At 44.5% G+C, this 27,296-nt stretch overlaps 1 pseudogene; it reads right to left on the minus strand.

Moving 5' to 3' along the window:
* The window catches only part of LOC124038242, a 139,667-nt pseudogene that overhangs the window by 47,551 nt on the left and 64,820 nt on the right, over positions 1-27,296 (minus strand).

Here is a 27,296-nt window from a genome sequence, read left to right on the forward strand (position 1 = left end):
ATTGTACGTCTTCCATCTTTGTCATCTTTTATGCAATGTACATTTGAATGTTTAAAATCAAACTCTTACCAAACCATGCCTGCTCATCTCCCTGCACCTCGATGGCCAGCCCAAAGTCAGCCAACTTCACCGCGGCTCCTTTCAGCTTACTGGCCAGGAGCAGGTTCTCTGGCTACAAACCAGAGCCAAACCATAGAGAGGAGACAAGACAGACAGAAAGAGTATCAATCAATTAGGTAAAACTAATTGAAGAAGAAACTCCTTCAAGAGTCGATAAAAAGCACAGACAGAGTTGAGTCATTCAACTGAACTGTGAGGTCCATGAATGCTGACTGCAAAACATGACAGGAATCTGGATCAGAAAATCCATGAAAAAACATACTGTACCAGTCAAAAGTTTAGACACACCTACTCATTCAAGGGTTTGGCTATATTTTGACTATTTTCTTCAACGTAGAATAAGTAGAATCAAAACTATGAAATAACATATTTGGAATCATGTAGTAGCCAAAGAAGTGTTAAACAAATCCAAATACATTTTATATTTCAGATTCTTCAAAGTAGCCACCCTTTGCCTTGATGACCGCTTTGCACACTCTTGGCATTCTCTCAACCAACTTTATGATGTAGTCACCTGGAATCCATTTAAATTAACAGGTGTGTCTTCTTAATTAAAAGTTCATTTGTAGAATTTTTTTCCTTCTTAGTGCATTTTAACCAATCTGTTGTGTTGTGACAAGGTAGAGGTGACATACAGAAGATAGCCCTATTTAGTAAAAGACCAAGTCTATATTATGGCAAGAACAGCTCAAATAAGCAAAGAGAAATGACAGTCCATCATTACTTTAAGACATGAAGGTCAGTCAATGCGGAAAATGTCAACAACTTTGAACGTTTCTTCAAGTGCAGTTCCAAAAACTGTCAAGCGCTATGATGAAACTGGCTCTCATGAGGACTGCCACAGGAAAGGAAGACCCAGAGCTACCTCTGCTGCAGAGAATAAGTTCATTAGAGTTACCAGCCTCATAAATTGTAGCACAAATAAATGTTTGACAGAGTTCAAGTAACAGACACATCTCACATCAACTGTTCAGAGGAGACTGCGTGAATCAGGCCTTCATGGTCGAAATGCTGCAAAGAAACCACTACTAAAGGACACCGTTCAAGAAACACAAGCAATGGACATTAGACCGTTCTGTTCTTTGGTCTGATGAGTCCAAATTTGAGAGTTTTGGTTCTGTGAAATGCAGTGTAGTTGAACAGATGATCTCCGCGTGTGGTTCCCATCATGAAGCATGGAGGAAGAGGTGTGATGGTGTGGGGGTGATTTTCTGGTAACACTGTCAGTGATTTATTCAGAAGGCACACTTAACCAGCATGGCAACCATAGCATACTGCAGCGATATGCCATCCCATCTGGTTTGCGCTTAGTGGGACTATCAATTGTTTTTCAACAGGACAATGACCCAAAACACACCTGCAGGCTGTGTAAGGGCTATTTGACCAAGCAGGAGAGTGATAGAGTGCTGCATCAGATGACCTGGCCTCCAAAATCACCCGACCATAACCCAATTGAGATGGTTCGGGATGAGTTGGACTGCAGAGTGAAGGAAAAGCAGCCAACAAGTGCTCAGCACATGTGGGAACTCCTTCAAGACTGTTGGAAAAGCATTCCAGGTGAAGCTGGTTGAGAGAATGCCTAGAGTGTGCAGAGCTGTCATCAAGGCAAAGGGTGGCTACTTTGAAGAATCTCAAATATAAAATATATCTGGATTTGTTTCACTTTTTTTTGGTTCCTACATGATTCCAAATGTGTTATTTCAAAGTTTTGATATCTTCACTATTATTCTACAATGTAGAAAGTAGTAAAAATAAAGAAAAACCATTGAATGAGTAGGTGTGTCCAAACTTTTGACTGGTACTGTAGGGGAGAATGAAGAAAGGCATAAATCATTCAATGTCATGTGTGTCAGAAGTGGGTGGGAGTACACGTAGTGTGCCTCTGAGGGTCAGAGAAGGTCAGAGAAGGTGAATGTAAATACCCCTGGGGTGTGACCTTCAATCAGTATCTATGGGGGGGCTGTTGGGAGGGAGGGGGTAGAATATGAGGGCGGGGGAGGGGAGGGGACAGGGACAGGTGGAGTGGGGCTGTGTTTTGTGCCCTCATGGCCCTGGCTTAGTTTGACTGATTTTGCGACGGAAGCGTGACATTTTTGCTAAGTCTCCTCCGTGTGCCTCTGTCTCTCTTCACTCTCTCTTGAGTAGGGAGCATAGAAGGAAAGGAGCGAGGGAGACAGAGAGAAAGAGAGAGGGAGAAGAGGGAGAGAGAGAGTTCAAGAAAGACAGGGAGAACAGAGAAAGGGAGATAAAGAGAAAGGACAGAGAAGGAGAGTGTCGACAGATGGAGAAGAGCGAGAAAGAGACAGAGACAAAGAGAGAGAGAGAGGTTACACCCGCCGTGATGAATTAGAGGTGGCATAATACGCTCCAGCGTGACATCATCCAGGTTGCCGTAGCAACCAGGCTGCCACCAGCATCTCTCTCGTCCCCTTCGCTCTTCCCTTGTTTACCTTCAGCCATTTGGCCTCCGGAGATGCCATGCAGGCAGCCAACCCATTGTGATGGTCTTTGTGTTTGTGTGGTGGGGGGAGGACAGCTCTCAGCTTCTCTCTTATTCCCTGTATGTCTCACTTTTCATCTTTTTATTCTTGACTTTATTGCAACCCCCCCCCCTCCCCTCTCTCTTTTTTTTAATTTCCAAAGGACATAAAACATAAAGGAGTGGCATGAGGCCTTACTCCATGGTAACAGTCTTACACACGCATGCATAACACACACACTTCATTATTTCACCTTCACTTCGCACACACACTTCATTATTTCACCTTCACTTCACACACACACACACACACACACACACACACACACACACACACACACACACACACACACACACACACACACACACACACACACACACACACACACACACACACACACACACACACACACACACACACACACACACACTTCATTATTTCCCCCTCACTTCGCACACACACAGACACAAAAACACACACACTTCATTACTTCCCCTTCACTTCGCACACACACACACACAAACACACACTTCATTATTTCCCCTCCACTTCGCACACACACACACACTTCATTATTTCCCCTTCACTTCGCACACACACACACACTTCATTATTTCACCTTCACTTCGCACACACACACACACACACACACACTTCATTATTTCCCCTTCACTTCGCACACACACACACACACACACACACACACACACACACACACACACACACACACACACACACACACACACACACACACACACACACACACACACACACACACACACACACACACACACACACACACACACACTTCATTATTTCCCCCTCACTTCGCACACACACAGACACAAAAACACACACACTTCATTACTTCCCCTTCACTTCGCACACACACACACACAAACACACTTTATTATTTCCCCTTCACTTCGCACACACACACAAACACACTTCATTATTTCCCCTTCACTTCGCACACACACACACACACACACTTCATTATTTCCCCTTCACTTCGCACACACACACACACACACTTCATTATTTCCCCTTCACTTCGCACACACACACACAAACACACTTCATTATTTCTCCTTCACTTCGCACACACACACAAACACACTTCATTATTTCCCCTTCACTTCGCACACACACACCAACACACTTCATTATTTCCCCCTCACTTCGCACGCACGCACACACACACACACACACACACACACACACACACACACACACACACACACACACACACACACACACACACACACACACACACACACACACACACACACACACACACACACACACACACACACACACACACACACACACACACACACACACACTTTCCCCTCACTTACTGCTTGTCTCTGCAGTGGATCTGCTGGAAAAAGTAGTAACAATGTATTTGACTTTTATGGAGTACCTCCCAGCTGAATGACGGATGGTTCGACTGGTACATGTACACAGAATAACGGTGGTGATACAAGATGTAGTAGTAGTAGTATTGGTAATAATGCTTTCAGTGCCGTGATTGTAAGAGCTGTACTTTCAAGAGGCTCACCGTGACATTCAACACGTCTTGTTGACTAGAGCATGTAAACGGTTTGCTCTTGACAAAGCTAAGCCTAAATGGGTCCGTTGTCCACCTTTCAAACCAAAACAATATAACTCTTTGAAGTGTGTCCTATTGTTAGTAATGGAATGCGGTGGTAAGTATCACCAGGCCAGCCAGCACTGTCTATTCACTGTGATGTCACCCTGGCTATAAATAGAAGTCAAATGGTGCTCCGTCTGCTTTCGTCAGAGATTGAGAGACCGAGAGAGAGAGAGAGAGAGAGAGAGAGAGAGAGAGAGAGAGAGAGAGAGAGAGAGAGAGAGAGAGAGAGAGACACAGAGAGAGAGAGGGTGAGACACACACAGAGAGAGAGAGGGTGAGACACACACAGAGAGAGAGAGAGAGAGGGTGAGACACACACAGAGAGAGAGAGAGAGAGAGAGGGTGAGAGAGAGAGAAAAAGAGAGGGTGAGAGAGAAAGAAAAAGAGAGGGTGAGAGAGAAAGAAAAAGAGAGGGTGAGAGAGAAAGAAAAAGAGAGGGTGAGAGAGAAAGAAAAAGAGAGGGTGAGAGAGAAAGAAAAAGAGAGGGTGAGAGAGAAAGAAAAAGAGAGAGAGAGAGAGAAAGAAAAAGAGAGAGAGAGGGTGAGAAAGAAAGAGAGAGAGAGAGAGAGACTGGAGAATGATAATCACCTGAAACACGCTGTCTGGCTCAGTGCCTCTATTTTTAATTCCAGTCTGACTAGATGGAAAGGGTCTGTTGTTTTTTCATGAGCCACTCTCTCTGACGTCCAAAGAATTGTATTTTTGTATTTGCTTACGTGGTGGGGAATTTTGTGTACTTTTTCATTGGCTTACGTATACACACGCATGTGTGCATATGCGTCGGTAGGGTTGCCAGCGGGAGGAATTTAAGGGGTGGGGGCATGATGACGCAGCCCTTCCAGGTGTTGCGTTGCCATGGTGAAAGATGACTCACCTTGAGGTCCCTGTGCACAATGTCATGCTGGTGCATGTGGTGGACACTCTCCAGGATCTGATTGATGCACTGGCTGCAGAGAAAGGAGACACAGGACACAGAACACACACGTCAACGCGCAGACACATCACAACCATCACACAATACACAGTATGGGGTAGGAACTAATGGAAACTCCTGGTTAATGGATTAGATGAGGTGCGTTTCCCCTTGTCATGTAAGAACTTTGAGCACTTGCAGGAGTGCAAAATCAATCCAATTCATGACTATTGCTGTTTGTTATTATTAGAAACAGTGAACTAGAACTACTGGCTGAGAGGCTGAGAAAGATAGAGACTGAGAATGTGGGCCTCCTGAGTGGCACAGCAGTCTAAGGCACTGTAGCAGTGGTCTAAGGCACTGCATCGCAGTGCTAGAGGCGTCACTACAGACCCGGGTTCGATCCCGGGCTGTATCACACAACCTGCCGTGATCGGGAATCCCATAGGGCAGTGCACAATTGGCCCAGTGTCTTCCAGGTTAGGGGAGGGTTTGGCCTCGGGCAGGGTTTGCTCTAGCGACTCCTTGTGGCAGACTGGGTGCCTGCAGGCTGACCTCGGTCGTCAGGTGAACGGTGTTTCCTCCGACACATTGGTGGGGCGGGTGTTAAGAATCGCGGTTTGACGGGTCGTGTTTCAGAGGACACATGACTCGACCTTCGCCTCCTGAGCCCGTTGAGGAGGTGCAGCGATGAGACAAGATCAAAAAAGGGCTAAAAAAAGAAAACAATTAAAAGAGACACACAGAGACTGAAAGAGAGCAAATAGGGAGACTGAGAAAGACAGGGAGATGCAGAGAAAGAGAGGGGAAGAGTAACTGTGCAGAGGACTCTGTGGGGAGCCAGAGAAACCTAGCTAGTCTCAGCCCTTTCCCCATACGGGGCTGTTTTCTATTAAACCAAAAGCCTGCAAGACAGTAGATTTATTTACCATGTCAATTCAGCGCCAAGGCACATTTTCTACTGTCGACCTCACATCTGTCATATCCTCCCAACAATCTGACTGGACGCACACACGGTTATATTCCATCTAAATGGGATAATTTAAGTCACACTGAAGTTGGTGCTTTTTGGCCCTACTTTACACATTGCCAGTGGCAATGTAACTTCTCTGCAGTTTTATAAGGTCTGTGGGTAAAACAGACACCTACTATGCTTAATGGTGAATAAGGCTATTATCGACTTCAGTATGGTTTAAGAGAATATGTTGAAGTGGGTTTGATAGTACATGGTCTGTTTCCTAGTCTTTCCCACATACATTTTTCATCACAGTTTACTATGGAATACTACAGAACTTACTATAGAATGCTGTAGTAAACGGTAGTATACTGTAGAATACTATACTACACCCTGTAGTATCCCTCGATCATGTGTAGTACTTACTTTAGAATGTAGTATACTGTCGAATACAATAGTGTATACTACAGTATCATCGAGAAAAAATACTACAAAGTAAATATAGTTATAGAAAATAGCAGAAGCGCTGAACTATCCAGTCCTACCTACAAACATAATGGAAAATGTGCTATTTTTTGCTAGTTTCCTCAAGGAAAATGCCTCTAAACAGGGTATTCTGGTAGATGCCAGGCGCGCTGGTTTGTGTCAAGAACTGCACTACCGCTGGGATTTTCACGCTCAACACTTTCCTGTGTGTATCAAGACTGGTCCACCACCCAAAGGACATCCAGTCAACTTGACAAACTGTGGGAAGCATTGGAGTCAACATGGGCCATCGACCCTGTGGAATGCCTTCGACACCTTGTAGATTCCACGCCCCGACGAATTGAGACTGTTCAGAGGACAAAAGGGGGCTGGGTGCAACTCAATATTAGGAAGGTGTTCCTAATGTTCGCTATACTCAGTTTTATTTTAATACAGTATGTATAATATAGTTAACTGTAAGTGCTACAGAATACTACAGTATACTACAGCAAATACTACAATATTCACTGTACCGCAAAAACACTACAATAAATACTATAGTAAAGTCCGCAAAAACACTACAGTGAATAATATTGTATTTATACCATAGTATACTATAGTATTTTTTCATATGTGTTGGTTCAACCTGTCTTTTTACTCTCTTACACATTGTATTATTATTTGTTTAAACAGCTAAGAGGCTGCTATGTGCTGTGTTACATCAAACAAGCATTAAAAGCAACAGCCCCTTTCCATCTCGTAAGACTGGATTTAAAAGTGGAGGAAGAACACAAGAGAAAAGGGGATGAATGATAAAAGAAGGAGAGAGAAGAGAGATGATATTATGAGACAGGGTCCTAGGGGAGCATGGTACTCATGAAATATCCTTTCGTTCAGCGTAATCAGGAGAAAAGCATGTACTGTGGCCAAATTTGGCCAAATCTGTACCCTGCATTCCATTCCACCCCTCCACGAAGGCACCAGCACTGCCATTCCCAGTAAAAGTCTCTCTCTCTCAGGCATGTGTGTACACACACGCGCGTTTCCACCCATTTTTCTCCTTCACTCTCCACTCTCTCCCTTTTTGTCTCAACAAGATCTCATAGTTTCCCCCCAAAATTCGACGTATTATGGATGAACGTCTATTTTGGACGCATTCATATTAATTCTGTGTGGTTTACAGGGTTACTTCCACACGTTACAGAGTTAAAACAGAAACAACTCAAAGGTCAACACTATGGTTCGGGGAAGGCTCTGCAAACCAACAGACCTCATACCATCGAGAATCATCAAGTATTCTCACGGCTTGCTAGAGCTTTGTGAACTACTGGAGCGCAGTGGTCTGAGCAATGTGCTTCGGCACAAAGCATAACGAGTTCTCGCCCAGTTCTGGGCAATTGTTTTTCCTTTTTTTTGTGTGAGTGCCGTGGAAGGCATATATCGACGTTCTCAGGATCTTCTCAAACGTCCAAACTCGAATTCTAGTGATTAGGCTGCTTATCTAGCTTACACGTTTTCTCACTCGACCCCACATTCTTTAACCTCCCTCCTTGTCTCTTCTCCTTTCACCCCCCCAACCCCTCCTTTCCCTGTACTTGTGAAAAGTCCCGGAGGCATTTTGCACCCTATCATATTCTCTCGCTTCCCCTTTTGCTTGATTAAATGAGAAGCTCAGGTGGCGTGGTTGAGCCCGGACCCAGACTCTGTCCTGGAGAGACTCCAGCCAGAACAGAGCCATGCAGGCCTCTGGGCCAGAGCCTCCATATTGTCCACAAACTGTCTGCAGCTTCCTTCCCCCTCTGACAGCCACACTCACCCGTGGCCCACACTGAGTCTCACACTCTCTCCCACACAGCCCATGTGCACACAAACACCATGCCAGGACAATACTCTGCCTAGGGAGGAAAAGCATGAGTGTGGAACTGTATAGTTACACACAATGTCAATGAACATTATGTTCCACAGGAGGTTGGTGGCACCTTAATTGGGGAAGGCTGGTTCGTGGTAATGGCTGGTGCAGAATGAGTGGAATGGTATCAAATACATGGAATCTCTGTGTTTGACGCCATTCCATTCGCTCCGTTCCAGCCGTTATTATGAGCCGTCCTCCCCTCAGCAGCCTACACTGTTACGTTCATATGTGCAAAAGGTCTCCAAAGAAACATGTTATGGTACAGACACAATTGTCCAAGTGAAGCCTAAATAAATGTAGGCTGCAGGGCAACAGAGTGTTGTGTGTTCTCAATAAGGATGTAGAATGACAGTGTGCACTGTACTGTGTGTGTGCGTATAGTAGGAGAGTGTGTTTTAACAATGTGTGTGTGTGTGTGTGTGTGTGTGTGTGTGTGTGTGTGTGTGTGTGTGTGTGTGTGTGTGTGTGTGTGTGTGTGTGTGTGTGTGTGTGTGTGTGTGTGTGTGTGTGTGTGTGTGTGTGTGTGTGTGTGTGTGTGTGTGTGTGTGTGTTTCCACCTGGCATCAGCCTCACTGTAATACTCTCTGGCAACAATGTCTTCAAACAGCTCTCCACCGGTGACACTAGAAGGAGAGAAACAACAGCTTAGTCAACACATGGACACCAGTCTGGAACCATGATGGTATGATGGCACACACCCAGTCTACCAGAGACACCGGGGAACACTGCCCAGAGAGAGCATGTTCCACTGGACAAACAAAACACACACACGCACACACAAAAGAACAAACAAACACACACACACACAAACATGGTTTATGCAAAAGACAATTCAGCGTAAGACAATTAAGAAAGTGTTTTGGTTGAGGAAGAATGTTACCAACACTTGGGGCTTAGGGTGTTAACCATAGATGTGTCCCCTCTCCTGAATGCCCTGTAGTTACACAGTGCTATCTGAGTGGTGACATATCAGCCTGTCCTCTCCACAATAAGAACAGTTCCACTAGACTAGGAATGTCAAACAAATTTTGCCCTGGGGGCTGCATTCAGTCTTCAAGGGCCACACTGGTCCGGAGGGCCACACTGAAAATTGGATATATTTCCTCGCTATCAAAATGTGGGAAAAAATTATCCTCTGTCCATCGTTTTTTTCAATTTACTATTCTCCCTGACTGTACAGTGCCATCGGAAAGTATTCAGACCCCTTGACTTTTCCACATTTTGTTAGGTTACAGCCTTATTTTTCTCATCGAGCTACACACAAAACACCATAATGACATCATGACATTTTTTGCAAATGTATTAAAAATTAAAAACTGGGGGCCTCCCGGGTGGCGCAGTGGTCTAGGGCACTGCATCGCAGTGCTAGCTGTGCCACCAGAGACTCTGGGTTCGCGCCCAGGCTCTGTCGCAGCCAGCCGTGACCGGGAGGTCCGTGGGGCGATGCACAATTGGCCTATTGTCGTCCGGGTTAGGGAGGGCTTGGCCGGTAGGGATATCCTTGTCTCATTGCGCACTAGTGAATCCTGTGGTGGGCCAGGCGCAGTGCACGCTAACCAGGTCGCCAGGTGCACGTTGTTTCCTCCTAAACACTGGTGTGGCTGGCTTCCGGGTTGGATGCGCGCTGTGTTAAGAAGCAGTGCGGCTTGGCTTGGCTTGTGTTTTGGAGGATGCATGGCTTTCGACCTCCGTCTCTCCCGAGCCCCGAGAGGAGTTGTAGCAATGAGACACGATAATAACTATTAACAATAACTACTAACAACTAACAAATCCCCCGAATAGCAGCACTGCAGAAACTATTACACTCAACGGAACGACTTGATTAGTGTAGTGTCAACAACGCACCCACTGCCAGCTAGCCTACTTCAGCAGTACTGTATCATTTTAATCATTTTAGTCAATAAGATTCTTGCTACGTAGCTTAACTTTCTGAACATTCGAGACGTGTAGTCCACTTGTCATTCCAATCTCCTTTGCATTAGCGTAGCCTCTTCTGTAGCCTGTCAACTATGTGTCTGTTTATCCCTGTGCTCTCCTCTCTGCACAGACCATACAAACGCTCCACACCGTGTGGCCGCAGCCACCCTAATCTGGTGGTCCCAGCGCGCACGACCCACGTGGAGTTCCAGGTCTCCGGTAGCCTCTGGAACTGCCGATCTGCGGTCAACAAGGCAGAGTTCATCTCAGCCTATGCCTCCCTCCAGTCCCTCGACTTCTTGGCACTGACGGAAACATGGATCACCACAGACAACACTGCTACTCCTACTGCTCTCTCTTCGTCCGCCCACGTGTTCTCGCACACCCCGAGAGCTTCTGGTCAGCGGGGTGGTGGCACCGGGATCCTCATCTCTCCCAAGTGGTCATTCTCTCTTTCTCCCCTTACCCATCTGTCTATCGCCTCCTTTGAATTCCATGCTGTCACAGTTACCAGCCCTTTCAAGCTTAACATCCTTATCATTTATCGCCCTCCAGGTTCCCTCGGAGAGTTCATCAATGAGCTTGATGCCTTGATAAGCTCCTTTCCTGAGGACGGCTCACCTCTCACAGGTCTGGGCGACTTTAACCTCCCCACGTCTACCTTTGACTCATTCCTCTCTGCCTCCTTCTTTCCACTCCTCTCCTCTTTTGACCTCACCCTCTCACCTTCCCCCCTACTCACAAGGCAGGCAATACGCTCGACCTCATCTTTACTAGATGCTGTTCTTCCACTAACCTCATTGCAACTCCCCTCCAAGTCTCCGACCACTACCTTGTATCCTTTTCCCTCTCGCTCTCATCCAACACCTCCCACACTGCCCCTACTCGGATGGTATCGCGCCGTCCCAACCTTCGCTCTCTCTCCCCCGCTACTCTCTCCTCTTCCATCCTATCATCTCTTCCCTCCGCTCAAACCTTCTCCAACCTATCTCCTGATTCTGCCTCCTCAACCCTCCTCTCCTCCCTCTCTGCATCCTTTGACTCTCTATGTCCCCTATCCTCCAGGCCGGCTCGGTCCTCCCCTCCCGCTCCGTGGCTCGATGACATTGCGAGCTCACAGAACAGGGCTCCGGGCAGCCGAGCGGAAATGGAGGAAAACTCGCCTCCCTGCGGACCTGGCATCCTTTCACTCCCTCCTCTCTACATTTTCCTCCTCTGTCTCTGCTGCTAAAGCCACTTTCTACCACGCTAAATTCCAAGCATCTGCCTCTAACCCTAGGAAGCTCTTTGCCATCTTCTCCTCCCTCCTGAATCCTCCTCCCCCTCCCCCCCCTCCTCCCTCTCTGCAGATGACTTCGTCAACCATTTTGAAAAGAAGGTCGACGACTGCACAGCTATTTTCATGTCACATTTTCATGTTCGATCAGGTTCAAGTCCAGGCTCGGGTTGGGCCACTCAAGGACATTCAGAGACTTGTCCCGAAGCTACTCCTGCTTTGGCTGTGTGCTTCAGGTTATTGTCATGTTGGAAGGTGAATGTTCGCCCCAGTCTGAGATCCTGAGCAGATTTGAGCAGAGATCATCAAGGATCTCTCTGTACTTTGCTCCGTTCATCTTTCCCTCAATTCTAACTAGCCTCCCAGTCCCTGCCACTGAAAAAACATCCCCACAGCATGATGCTGCCACCACCATGCTTCACAGAAGGGATGGTGCCAGGTTTCTTTAGGATGTGACGCTTAGCATTCAGGCCAAAGAGTTCAATCTTGGTTTCATCAGATCAAAGAATCTTGTTTCTCATTGGCCTTAGAGTCCTTTCGGTGCCTTTTGGCAAACTCCAAGTAGGCTGTCATGTGCATTTTACTGAGGAGTGGCTTCTGTCTGGCCACTCTACAGTACCATAAAGGCCTGATTGCTGGAGTGCTGCTGAGTGCTACAGATGGAACTCGGGAGCTCTGTCAGAGTGACCATTCTTGGTCACCTCCCTGACCTAGGCCCTTCTCCCCCGATTGCTCAGTTTGGCCGGGCGACCAGAACTAGGAAGAGTTTCGGTGGTTCCAAACTTCTTCCATTTAAGAATGATGGAGGCCACTGTGTTCTTGGGGACCTTCAATGCTTCAGAAATGATTTGGTACCCTTTCCCAGATCTGTGCCTCGACACATTCCTGTCTCAGAGCTCTACGGAAAATTCCTTCAACCTCATGGCTTGGTTTTTGCTCTGACATGCACTGTCAACTGTGGGACCTTATATAGACAGGTGTGTGCCTTTCCAAATCATGTCCAATCAATTGAATTTACCACAAGTTTTCTCCAATCAAGTTATAGAAACATCTCAAGGATGATCAATGGAAACAGGATGCATCTGAGCTCAATTTTCAAGTCTCATAGCAAAGGTTCTGAATACTTATGTAAATAAGGTATTTTTTTTTTAATGAACTATTTTTGCTTCGTCATTATGGGGTATTGTGCGTAGACATATTTAATCCATTTTAGAACAAGGCTGTAACATAACAAACTGTGGGAAAAGGGAAGGGGTCTGAATACTTTCTGAATGCACTGTATTTATGTATATATATACTGAAACTAAACAAAGAAACATGTCTTATGGTTTTGAGTATTGGATTAATTAATGATAATAATATGGTCATTTAGCAGACTTATAACTATTACATATAGCCATTACATGTGGCCTCTGTAGCAACCAAAGCCACGTGTTACTGTCTGGTGTTATAAACACCTTTAAGTAGGAGAGTTGTGAGAGTATATTGGCCAGAGAGAGCAAGGGACTGGCTGACAGGTATCAGTATACTCACAGATCAAAGACGAGGTAATGGAAGCCTTCCTCTGAGATACTTTCGTGTAGTCGTACTGTGGGACAGACAGACAGACAGACAGAGACAGACAGACAGACAGAGAAATAGAGCGAGAGTTAGAGAACAGTCAACACACACACACGCACACACCTCTTATCCCCTTATCTCCCGCCTCGACAATTCCTCCTCTGCTTCCCCCGAGCCCCAGGGACGCACTTAGGGCAGTGAGAGCTCGTTTGTGTCACGTTGTGACCTGCAGTTCGTGGAAAGCGAGATGTGAGATTTGCGTGGACACACATACACTTGCTCAATCACCTGTAGCCTCAGGCTGTGGAAGTGAAGCTCCTTCTAGGTAGGAGCTTAAGCTGTTTCATTCAGGTGACATCAGCAGGTGTCCGTGGGTTCATTCATTAGTGAGTGTTTTTGCACTGCCACTTAAGTCCTGTTTGCATGTCTGTTCATGGTCTTCAGTGGCCAATATAATACACAGTATGTGTTGGCATAAGAGATGTAGTTTGAATGTGCTGTGTGTGTGTGATTGCATGGGAGTATACAATATGTTCATGTGTGTAACACCTCACAGTGACGTATGGAGCAATGAGCTCAGAACATCCAGCTGCTTCGGCCATCGTACACACACCCCATCCCAACAACACAAGCACCCCATCCCAACAACACACGCACCCCATCCCAACAACACACGCACCCCATCCCAACAACACACACACCGCATCCCAACAACACACGCACCGCATCCCAACAACACACGCACCCCATCCCAACACCACACGCACCCCATCTCGACAACACACGCATCCCATCCCGGCAACACACGCATCCCATCCCGACAACACACGCATCCCATCCCGGCAACACACGCATCCCATTCCAACAACACACGCACCCCATCCCAAAAACACACACACCCCATCCCAACAACACACGCACCCCATCCCAACAACACACGCACCCCATCCCAACAACACACGCACCCCATCCCAACAACACACGCACCCCATCCCCACAACACACGCACCCCATCCCCAACGACACACACACCCCATCCCCAACGATACACACACCCCATCCAACACGCACCCCATCCCAACACCACAAACACCCCATCCAACACCCATCCCATCCCAACGACACACACACCCATGCCTGGCTTTGTCTCTGTGGGAACAAAAGGGTCCCCATCCTGGTTGGGAGCTTGGGGGTATATTATATTAAGTCATTTTCTCTGATGAATCTCCTTTCCAATTATTTGGGGCATCCGGAAAAAAAGTTTGACAAGGTGAGCGCTACCATCAGTCCTGTGTCATGCCAACAGTAAAGCATCCTGAGACCATTCATGTGTGGGGTTGCTACTCAGCCAAGGGAGTGGGCTCACTCACAATTTTGCCTAAGAACAGAGCCATGAATAAAGAATGGTACCAACACATTCTCTGAGAGCAACTTCTCCCAACCATCCAGGAACAGTTTGGTGACAAACAATGCCTTTTCCAGCATGATGGAGCACCTTGCCATAAGGCAAAAGTGATAACAAAGTGACTCGGGTAACAAAACATCAATATTTTGGGTCCATGGCCAGGAAACCTCCCAGACCTTAATCCCATTGAGAACTTGTGGTCAATCCTCAAGAGGCAGGTGGACAAACAAAAACCCACAAATTCTGAAAAACTCCAAGCATCGATTATGCAAGAATGGGCTGCCATCAGTCAGGATGTGTCCCAGAGGTTAATTGACAGCATGTCAGGGCGGATTGCAGAGGTCTTGAAGAAGAAGGATCAACAATGCAAATATTGACTCTTTGCATCAACTTCATGTAATTGTCAATAAAAGCCTTTGACACTTATGAAATGCTTATAGTTATACTTCAGTATCCCATAGTAAAATATCTAAAGACACTGAAGCAGCAAACTTTGTGAAGATTAATATTTGTGTCATTCTCAAAGCTTTTGGCCGCGACTATATATTCAGTCAATAAAAAAGCAAGTGCCATTTGAATGTATTAATACAATTAATACAGTTTCAATACATTCACAATACAAGTGAATGTATTGAAACTGTAATATCATCTGGTTATATTGTATTGTGGAAGACACTCCTCAAAAAGGCATTAACCTCAGCAGTGGCACTTGCTTGTAGAAGCCTATGGCTGTGAAATGGCATAACCTTGTTTTGTTCATTTAGCAGAAAAGACACTCATTTCCCGAGCCCTTATCACAGTCAAGACATGCCTCTTGTATAGTAAAAAACATGATATCATCTAGAGGGGTGAAAATAGATTTCATTTCTTCCCAGTATGGGACCTCCTATGTGTACGTGCGCGTGCATCAAAAACATTTATGGACCTAACAGGCCCGCCCCTGGACATCCTGCAGTGTATATACAGTTGAAGTCGGAAGTTTACATATACCTTAGCCAAATACATTTAAACTCAGTTTTTCACAACTCCTGACATGTAATCCTAGTAAATATTTCCCTGTCTTAGGTCAGTTAGGATCACCACCTTATTCTAAGAATGTGAAATTTCAGAATAATAGTAGATAGAATGATTTATTTCAGCTTTTATTAATTTCATCACATTCCCAGTGGGTCAGAAGTTTACATTACACTCAATTAGTATTTGGTAGCATTGCTTTTAAATTGTTCAACTTGGGTCAAACTTTTCAGGTTGCCGAAAAGCTTCCCACAATAAGTTGGGTGAATTTTGGCCAATATCTCCTGACAAAGCTGGTGTAACCGAGACAGGTTTGTAGGCCTCTGTGCTCGCACACGCTTTTTCAGTTCTGCCCACACATTTTCTACAGGATTGAGGTCAGGGTATTGAGATGGCCACTCCAATACCTTGCTTTTGTTGTCCTTAAGCCATTTTGCCACAACTTTGGAAGTATGCTTGGGGTTATTGTCCATTTGGAACACCCATTTGCATCCAAGCTTTAACTTCCTGACTGACGTCTTGAGACGTTGCTTCAATATATGCACATAATTTTCTATTATATTGTGAAGTGCACCAGTCTCTCCTGCAGCAAAGCACCCCCACAACATGATGCTGCCACCCCGTGCTTCACGGTTGGGATGATGTTCTCCAACTTGCAAGCCTCCCCTTTTTCCTCCAAACATAACGATGGTCATTATGGCCAAAAAGTTATATTTTTGTTTCATCAGACCAGAGGACATTTAGTGTCTGTAAACTTCTGACCCACTGGAATTGTGATACAGTGAATTATAAGTGAAATAATCTGTCTGTAAACAATTGTTGGAAAATTACCTGTGTCATACACAAAGTAGATGTCCTAACCGACTTGCCAAAATTATAGTTTGTTAACAAGAAATGTGTGGAATGGTTGAAGAACGAGTTTTAATGACTCCAACATAAGTGTATGTAAACCTCCGACTTCAACTGTATGCTGGGAGTCAGGAAGAAAGTGCAGAAGGTGAGTTTAATCATAAGAAAAAGGCAGATAAGCAAAACAGGAGAAGCGTACTGAACGTGACAAAACCAACACTGGCTGATGACTGAGGCTACTGAGGGCTAAAGAAAGGGAGAGTAATCAAGGTGATGGAGAATGATGGTTGCCAGACCGGTGGTTAGTAGACCGGTGACGTCGAGGGCTGGAGTGGGAATTAGGAGTGACAGTAATAGGTTTGCACATTTTGTTCTCAGCTAATAGTAAGCAGAACAGAACACAATAGCGGCCCATTTCATAGGCCTATGCTACAAATGAAACACCATTTTTAACAGTAGGCTATATAATCAGTTCAATGTCAATATCATATCCTAATATTTTCTATCTAATTACACTGATAAAATCACCAAAGTCTATTAAAAGTGTTGCTCTGAAAAAGTCTCAAAAGAAAGGTGGATAATGAAAATAGAATTTTCAGGGAAGAATGAAAAGAGAAATAAGCATTATTACCACATTTCTCCAATGTCAAACCAGAGTATCTCGTTTCCAATGAAACGGTTGCTGTTTGCAAATAAATCAATATTAGACATCCTTATGAATCTAAACATGGCACTTTCAAATGCAGAAAAACGAAAGCTTCAGCTGCCTGCAACTGATCCATTGCTTAACCCAACAACAGAAGTGCTTCCCTAAAAGCTGCCTGGGTTTAAACATCTTCTCTTTTCAGAAAGTGAAAAGCTCAATTAATAGGGACATAATATCAAATAAAAAAATGAGTCTCCTCCAATATTGAAGGCCACAGCTCAACTTCAGAATGTCATAAAGACAAATCAATATATATCCCCACATGCCTCAGTCACATCTTTTGTGGGCATTTTAAAGCTTGTTTCAAGCACAAGGCATTGTGGAGTTATGCATTGTTATAGAACGCTATATATTATCTGTATTCTTTTGTTTTCTATAAAGTTACTAATTGGTATCCTTTTTACCATTTTCTTTACCAAATTGTATTGCATACCCTCACTCAGTTTGAGCCCTGGTTTCAACCGAACACACCAAGCCCTTCCCAGACACAGAGGTACAGTGGGGCAAAAAAGTATTTGGTCAGCCACCAATTGTCCAAGTTCTCCCACTTAAAAAGATGATAGAGGCCTGTAATTTTCATCATAGGTACACTTCAACTATGACAGACAAAATGAGGCAAAAAATCCAGAAAATCACATTGTAGGATTTTTTAAATGAATTTATTTGCAAATTATGGTGGAAAATAAGTATTTGGTCACCTACAAACAAGAATGATTTCTGGCTCTCACAGACCTTCTTTGAGGCTCCTCTGTCCTCCACTCGTTACCTGTATTAATGGCACCTGTTTGAACTTGTTATCAGTATAAAAGACACCTGTCCATAACAGTCACACCCCAAACCCCCGTGGGGTCAAAATGATCACAAGAACGGTGAGCACAAATCCCAGAACCACACGGGGGGACCTAGTGAATTACCTGCAGAGAGCTGGGACCAAAGTAACAAAGCCTACTATCAGTAACACACTACGCCGCCAGGGACTCAAATCCTGCAGTGCCAGACGTGTCCCCCTGCTTAAGCCAGTACATGTCCAGGCCCGTCTGAAGTTTGCTAGAGAGCATTTGGATGATCCAGAAGAAGATTCGGAGAATGGCATATGGTAAGATGAAACCAAAATATACATTTTTGGTAAAAACTCAACTCGTCGTGTTTGGAGGACAAAGAATGCTGAGTTGCATCCAAAGAACACCATACCTACTGTGAAGCATGGGGGTGGAATCATCATGCTTTGGGGTTGTTTTTCTGCAAATGGACCAGGACGAATGATCCGTGTAAAGGAAAGAATGAATGGGGCCATGTATCGTGAGATTTTGAGTGAAAACCTCCTTCCATCAGCAAGGGCATTGAAGATGAAACATGGCTGGGTCTTTCAGCATGACAATGATCCCAAATACACTGCCCGGGCAACGAAGGAGTGGCTTCGTAAGAAGCATTTCAAGGTCCTGGAGTGGCCTTGCCAGTCTCCAGATCTCAACCCCATAGAAAATCTTTGGAGGGAGTTGAAAGTCCGTGTTGCCCAGCAACAGCCCCAAAACATCACTGCTCTAGAGGAGATCTGCATGGAGGAATGGGCCAAAATACCAGCAACAGTGTGTGAAAACCTTGTGAAGACTTACAGAAAATGTTTTACCTCTGTCATTGCCAACAAAGGGTATATAACAAAGTATTGAGAAACTTTTGTTAATGACCAAATACTTATTTTCCACCATAATTTGCAAATAAATTCATAAAAAATTCTACAATGTGATTTTCTGGATTTTTTTTCCCTCATTTTGTCTGTCATAGTTGAAGTATACCTATGATGAAAATTACAGGCCTCTCATCTTTTTAAGTGGGAGAACTTGCACAATTGGTGGCTGACTAAATACTTTTTTGCCCCACTGTATTTAAAGAGTGCATGGTGACAGTATTGGAGGATTTGGCAAAAACGACAAATCCATGGATAGCATAATTGCATCTGTCAAACAGGTAGGCCGACCTCTACATTGTTTTGAATAGGACGAAATAGGCTCCAACAAAGCCCTTGTTTTTAACTTCTTTGAGATAGGGGGCGCTCTTTTAATTTTTGGATACAAGATATTTTGTCACGAAAAGATGCTCGACTATGCATGTAATTGACAGCGTTGGAAAGAAAAAACTCTGACGTTTCCAAAACTGCAAAGATATTATCTGTGAGTGCCCCAGAACTAATGCTACAGGCGAAACCAAGATGAAATTTCATACAGGAAATGGTCCAGATTTTGAATGCCCTGTGTTCCAATGTCTCCTTATATGGCTGTAAATGCGCCAGGAATGAGCATGCACATTCTGTCGTTTCCCCACGGTGTCTGCAGCATTGTGACGTATTTGTAGGCATATCATTGGAAGATTGACCATAAGAGACTACATTTACCAGGTGTCCGCCCGGTGTCCTCCGTCAAAAGTTTTGCGTAATCTCCAGCTCCATGCGCGTTCCATTTTCTTCAGAGGAGAAAGTCAACTGCCACGAATGATTTATCATCGATAGATATGTGAAAAACACCTTGAGGATTGATTCTAAACAACGTTTGCCATGTTTCTGTCGATATTATGGAGTTTATTTGGAAAAAAAGTTTGCGTTGTAATGACTTCATTTTCGGGTTTTTTCTTACCCAAACGTGGTGAACAAAACGGAGCGATTTGTCCTACACAACTAATCTTTTTGGAAAAACTGAACATTTGCTATCTAACTGAGAGTCTCCTCATTGAAAACATCTGAAGTTCTTCAAAGGTAAATGATTTTATTTGAATGCTTTTCTTGTTTTTGTGAAAATGTTGCATGCTGAATGCTAGGCTTAATGCTATGCTAGGCTATCAATACTCTTACACAAATGCTTGTTTAGCCATGGTTCAAAAGCATATTTTGAACATCTGAGATGACAGTGTCGTTAACAAAAGGCTAAGCTTGAGAGCTAATATATTTATTTCATTTCGTTTGCGATTTTTATGAATAGTTAACGTTGCGTTATGGTAATGAGCTTGAGGCTATAAATAGGATCCCGGATACGGGATTGCTCGTCGCAACAGGTTAATTAAGTCAAATTCAAATGAAGAAAATTGTTGAAATGACTTACTTTCAGCACCATTTGCTGCCCACCTCGTTTGATTATGCCGCAGCCACTCCAAAGCTGATGTCTGCCCGCTTGCCTTTTGAGTTGACTTTCTCCTGCATTCTCTCTCCTCAGTTTATGTTTGAAAAAGTGTCTGTCTCATGACATTGTAATAAAGATGGTCTCCAGTCTATGGGCTACAGAAAATCCACATAGGGTGCTACTCTTTCTACCATAGGCTACATCATTTATGTTAGGCTAAATGAATTTGGTGTAGCGCCAACGCGCCGAGTCTCTCCGACAGCACCCTGGAGAAGCGCGCTGAACATGGAGCTAAATATTTTGCGCCCCTGCCTTCGACAAAGTGGGCACTGCTTATCATGGGGTGGCATCAGCGCTCACCTAAATAACCCTCATCCCACTGGGTGAGAGAAGTTCTCATTGTTTTTGAGCAGAATAATGTGAGGTGTTATGTGTTGTTGGAGGCACGTCTTGGTCAGTTTAGCTTGAAAAATGACCTCTTCATCAAACTGCCACTCCGGGCGGCTGCCTAATCCATATGGGCGGATTACCTTTTTATTGTGGCATAAACACAACCAGTCATGATGGTTTTTGTCTGATTGTCAAACAATCACTTCAAAGGGCTCCTTTACTAGGCTACCCGTGCACATTCATCCACTCACAACATATTTACAGCCTCCAACCAGTTGCGGATGGAAAGAGACATCTGTTACAGAAATCACCCAAAAGTGTAATGACATTTGGTGATTGTCATTAGGACAGAATGTATGCGTCCACTGCTGTCCGCGTGTGTCTCGGTGTTTCGGCCACTCGGCCTTGGAAAAATGTGAGTGTTCTCATCAAACCACATTGCATTTTGGACCGTAGGTTATAGGCCTACCACCTGTTTTCAAGTCCAGTTCGCAAAGTAGCCTAAGCGGAAAATAAACAGAACGCAATTATTCCAAAACCGCAGCTCGTTGTTGGAACACATTATTACCATTTTGAATTTGTGATAAAACTGTTGTAATTTGGCAAGGAATATAGTTAGATACTTTTAATAGGCATATACTTCTGTCGGCATGCGTGATGTTTGGCTTGGTTTGTTTTTTTTGAGCCCCGCAATATGCACATATAGGTCTTTGGAACTCTAGAGTCAAAGCAATTTAACATTGTCTTCAAGACAACATTTTTTAAAAATCTAAGCACATTCTACCAAATAGTTTCACAGTATTTGAAAAATAAATGATCTTTGCTTAAAGAGACTCATGCCTATCCTTCTATTTACTTGTTTTTTTTTAAAACACTGTCACAATGTTTTTTTTAACCTCTCTGGCACCAGTGGGACGGTAGCGTTCCACCTGGCCAACAGCCAGTGAAATTGCAGAGCGCCTAAATTCTAAATACACCATAATAATAATAATAGTAATATTAAACATTCTTGTAAATACATGTGTCTTACATCATTTCATAAGCAAACCATGCGATTATCTGAGGAGAGCACCCAGCGAACAAAAGTATTACTAGCATTTTCCTACCAAGCATTAGCGTCACAAAAGTCAGAAATAACAATAAAATAAATTGCTTACCTTTGAAAATATTCCTCTGGTGGCAATGCCAAGTGTCCTCACTACACAGGGAATGTTTGTTTTGTTTGATAAAATCCATTTTTATAGCCTAAGACGAAACATTTGTAAACTGCTTGCGTCGTGATTTCCGTCTCATTCAACTTTGGACGAAACATTGGTGGTAAATACACACACTAAACACACGTTTATACAGTGGTAGGTTTCATTGCAATCCTCTGTTTGTTAGTAACACAATCACACTTGATGGCTCTTTTCCCGAGACATCTGGACCGAAACAAACCGATTTGAAGACACCAATCAATGAGCTCATTGCGCACCAATGGTAGGAGCGGTCTATCGTTGATTGACTGTATTTTGGCCCAATGACCACTGATCATCTTGAAATCTAGCTTGGAAGATAGCCAATGAGCTGAGGTAAACGGCAATATGTAATGGTTATACGTTCAAAGACCAGCCTTTGTCGTAAACTCTGGCGTAAAAGAGGTCCTACTTGATGGAGCCACGAGTGTTATGCATAGCAGTACATAGTGAAGAGCGTTTTCAGCAATTTTATATATTTAAATTATGGCGAATAAATCAGGAAAAGCTAAAACAACATCTAGATATACAGATGTAACCCAAATTATAGAAGAAATTGATACTACAATGTTCTCCACAAGACCAGGAAATGGTACAAGACATTGTTCCATCATTTCATCGACATTGTGGTGAATGACTTCATCCTCCAGAAGGAAATGCCTGAGAGCTGTGGGCAGCCCCTCCATCTCACAGCTAGCCTTCAGGGAGCTGCTCATCCAGGAGCTTGCCAGCTACAACAAGTCCATTGTAGCACCTTCTGTCCCCTCTACCTCTGTCCCTTCTGCTCCTTCAACCTGTGGTGTTCACCTGCCCAAATTCATCTCTGCAGGCATGAATGTGCCTCGGGGCAAAAAGGGCACAGTAGGGAGGCGTCATTGTGCCCTTTGTCACGGGAAATGCCCCATCACCTGCACCACTTGTTCAGTAACCCTCTGCTTTACAGCAGAAAGAGACTGCTATGGGCCATGGCATCAGCAGCACAATATTGAGGACTGAGGGTTTTCACAATATTGTAAATAGAAAATGTGTAAATAGTTACCCTTGTTTTTTTTTTTTTTTTTTTTTTTCTTTAAAAAAAAAAAAAATATATTTTTTTTTTGGGGGGGGGGTGTTAGAATAGCATTTATGTATTTTGTATATAGTTCTTTCCTTCAAAATCTATCACTGTACAATGTACATTTGGGTACATTTGTGTGGGACACCTTGGTGACTTCATGCTCAATGTCCCAGAGGCTGCGAATAAGGCAAAGGTTAATCAGATATGCCCGTGCTCATCATGCTTCTTACAAGCAAAGTAAACTGACAAAATTGCTTGTGGTGCACGCCTCTCAAATGATATGCAACAACACCCTGAGTGCATCGGACATGAAGCAACGACACAAATGTAACAGCACAACAAAATAGATGAACAATTTTATTTTGCAGGTGCCTTTTCATTTTAAACACCAGTGGTGCAACTAGTGATTTCTAACTGCACTGAAGCAAAACTAGTGGTTAGGATTCGGCCCGAGTTCGATTCCCGGACAGGGAATATAAGTTTGGGGCGGCAGGTAGCCTAGTGGTCAGAGCGCTGGGCCAGTAACCGAAAGGTTGCTAGTTCGAATCCCTGACCTGACAAGGTAAGAATCTGGCAGTTAACACACTCTTCCTAGATCATCATTGTAAATAAGAATTTGTTCTTAACTGACTTGCCAAGTTAAATAAAGGTTCAATAAAAAAGCAGTAGGGAAGCAGAACTTTCAAGTGGGCAAAACCATTCATCTTGAGGCAACATATAATAATATGAAATGGACATATATATTGTAATACAGACTAGTTCAAAACATTACTAATCATAGAAAATGACAAATTACCCAATGGAGCATGATACTTTTCTGGCAAAAGGCGTGGGTGCAAAAACATATATTTGCACCCCTATTTTCAAAGTGGGGATGCAGCTGCTCCATATTCTCCAATGCTCAGGCACTTATTCATATTTGTTGTGTGTATGTACTGTATATGTGTGTGAGTGTGTGAGAGAGTGTGTATAGTGAGGTGTGACAAGATGGCCAACAGTACATGCCAAGGGTAGGTGAATCATGTGTGTATACTGCCTGCACTGTCTGTCACTTGTGTGTTTATGAGTGCAGAAAGAGAGCTACAGTGAGAGAGTCACACACAGAGAGTCAGTGTGTGTGTGTGTGTGTGTGTGTGTGTGTGTGTGTGTGTGTGTGTGTGTGTGTGTGTGTGTGTGTGTGTGTGTGTGTGTGTGTGTGTGTGTGTGTGTGTGTGTGTGTGTGTGTGTGTGTGTGTGTGTGTGTGTGTGTGTGTGTGTGTGTGTGTGTTGGAATGGAATGGAATGAACTAGCCTGCCCAGCGGCAGAGCACTCCTTGAGCACTCCATTCCTCCCTCTCTCTCCTTTCGCTCTCAATTACTCCCTTTGTTAGGAGTTTATCTGCAGTCCAAGCAGAAAACATGACAATATGACCCTTTGACTGTACCTTTGAATAGAGAGGTGAGGTGAGGAAGAGAGAGAAGGAGTGTGCCTTATGGGACAGAGAACAATCTGGGACAGGGAGAGAGAGAGGGAGAGAGAGAAGGGGAGAGGTTAGAGACAGATGGAGAAGGCAGGTGGACCAGAATGAGATGCCGCTGGAGAACAGAGAGAAGCAGAGAGAGGGAGAGAGAAGCAGAGAGAGGGAGAGCAGTAAGAGGAGGATGAGAGAAGGGAAAAGCAATTGCGAGGAGAGGTGGATGCAGAAGATAGAAACAAGAAGCAAGTGAAAGCAAAAGTAAGGAGGAAATGCAAATGAAAGGAAAAGAGAAAGGGGAAGTAGGTGCTCTGCATGTGTTTAGTTTGAAGTTGTGACTGGGTGATGAGCATCGATGGCAGTACGAGAGGATGCATTCATGCGGTGCTATGTAGTCTTCTCTCTTTCTCTCCTCCCTCCCTCTCTACCCACCCCTTTCTCTCTGTGGCTTTGAAAGTGTAATTACATGCAGCTCCCTGGCCTGCTTGCTGCTGCAGCTCACTCACACACACACACACACACACACACACACACACACACACACACACACACACACACACACACACACACACACACACACACACACACACACACACACACACACACACACACACACACACACACACACACACACACACACACACACACACACACACACAGTGCCCCCATCCTCAACCACACAGCTCGCCACTAACACCAATCTCACTAATATACATTCCTGTCATACCTATCTCACATACGCACACACACACATATTGCACACGCTCGCACAAACACACACCTGCATGCATATTGCACATTCACTTGTAGTGGAGGGAGAGGCTGGCTTGCAGTGTGAGGCAAGGTGAAGACTGTGTCATTTCCCTGAGTTTGCATGCAGTGATGGGTTTCGCTCCTCATCACCAGTCGCACCATGCAAATGGCCCACACCAGTGGGCATCAGTTAACTGGCTGGCTCCATTTGCCTACACACTAACTCTCTTCCATGAAGTGCTTCTGTGACACCATGTAACACACTGACACTGGAGACACCCTCAATGCTCTTCAAAACAACGTGGCTGAAATGTCGGGCAGAATTGAACCACTCAAATCAATTTCCTTCCTCTGGACAGCCAACAACATTTTGTCAGCGGTCAAATGTGCAGCAAAGAGACTTCACCTGTTGCTAGGCAACCGGCCGAGCATGAATAACCGCTATCATGTTAGCCAGCTCACCAACTAGACAAAACGATGTCGCCTCGGTTTCGTCCTGTCAGGTAGGTTACCATACAGACACACTTTTATTTAGCCTACTATAGTAAGTAGGAGCCACTCACCTATGTTGGGGTGTTTGAGCAGGCGACAGATGCGGGCCTCTCGTTCCAGTTTTTGATGATCTGAGGGGGAGAGGAAAGAGAAACGTGTCAGAACATAAACACAATCACACACCTTTCTGTTGTTAAGTCGATATTCTGCAGGATTGGTCTTAAATAAAAGTAATCAAGGTGGCCTCCCCAGTGGCGCAGCGGTCTAAGGCTCTGCATCGCAGTGATTGAGGCTTCACTACAGACCCGGGTTTGATCCCAGGCTGTGTCACAACCCCCCGGAGTTCCCATAGGGCAGTGCACAATTGCCCCAGTGTCTTCTGGGTTAGGGGAGGGTTTGTGCCAGGGGGGCTTTAGCGATTCCTTGTGGCGCACTCTAGCGAATCCTTGTGGCGGGCCGGGCGCCTGCAGGCTGACTTCAGTCATCAGTTGAACAATGTTTCCTCCGACACATTGGTGCAGCTGGTTGCTGCGTTAAGCGAGCGGGTGTTAAGAAGCGTGGCTTAGTGGGTCATGTTTCGGAGGACGCATGACTCGACCTTTGCCTCTCCTGAGCCCGTTGCGGAGTTGCATTGATGAGACAAGATCATAATAGGATATCACAAAATTGGGGAGAAATTAAATACAAAAAAATCACAAACCACCATTGGGCAATGGGACTGGGAGGCACATCCCTGTGTTGCACGGTATACCGAAGCTTTTGTATTTTTACGATACTAGAACATGAAAAACGGTTTGGTCATACAATGTTTGTTACTTTCTGTACTTCTGTCAAATGTCTCTCGCGTCATATACGGATCGTGAGGATCGAGTCTGTCTTGTCATTTATCTGAATCTTCTCAAGGGGCAGTAGTAAGCTAGCCAGGCTAGTGGCTACTTGTGCTTGAGCATGCAACTGACATAGCGGGAGCCACTTTTTAGAAGCAAGTGAGAGGAGAGAGAAAATGCAGACAGCATGGCTTCTTATAACGAAAACATCATTCCTCCACGCCCACAGCTCGCTGACAAAACAGGCTCCAGAATACTTTGCTTACAGAGCAAATGACGAGGGCCAACCCATCGACACAACTATGCAAAAGGTGTTACAAACACGGTACGGGAGGTTTAGTTACAAAATAACATTAACAACGATTTTACACATGACATTTGTATTGTAAAGTTATTCTACCAGCAACTAAATTCAAATTGTTTTTGAGTGGCAATGAACATATATTCAGCATAATTTTGTTTTTTTACATTATGATATGATTCATGTGAAATACACATAACTTAGCTACGACACCAATATATTTAGACTACTTTGTGTTGCAGTAGCCACTAGCCAGCCAGCAGCCCTGGGTTGAGCGTTGCACCCTAGGAGTTGAAATGCACTCTGGGAAATGTAGTATGCTGTGTAAAATCAATCATATGCGGGTGTAGACTAATGCAATATAGAAGCTTCGGAAATGAGTTTCAAAGTGTTTTTTATGTTGTTTTGGAACTAAACTAGTCATTTAATACACAGCATGTTTAAGCTG

The sequence above is a fragment of the Oncorhynchus gorbuscha genome, linkage group LG06, assembly GCF_021184085.1.
Source record: "Oncorhynchus gorbuscha isolate QuinsamMale2020 ecotype Even-year linkage group LG06, OgorEven_v1.0, whole genome shotgun sequence".
NCBI classification, from domain to species: domain Eukaryota; kingdom Metazoa; phylum Chordata; class Actinopteri; order Salmoniformes; family Salmonidae; genus Oncorhynchus; species Oncorhynchus gorbuscha.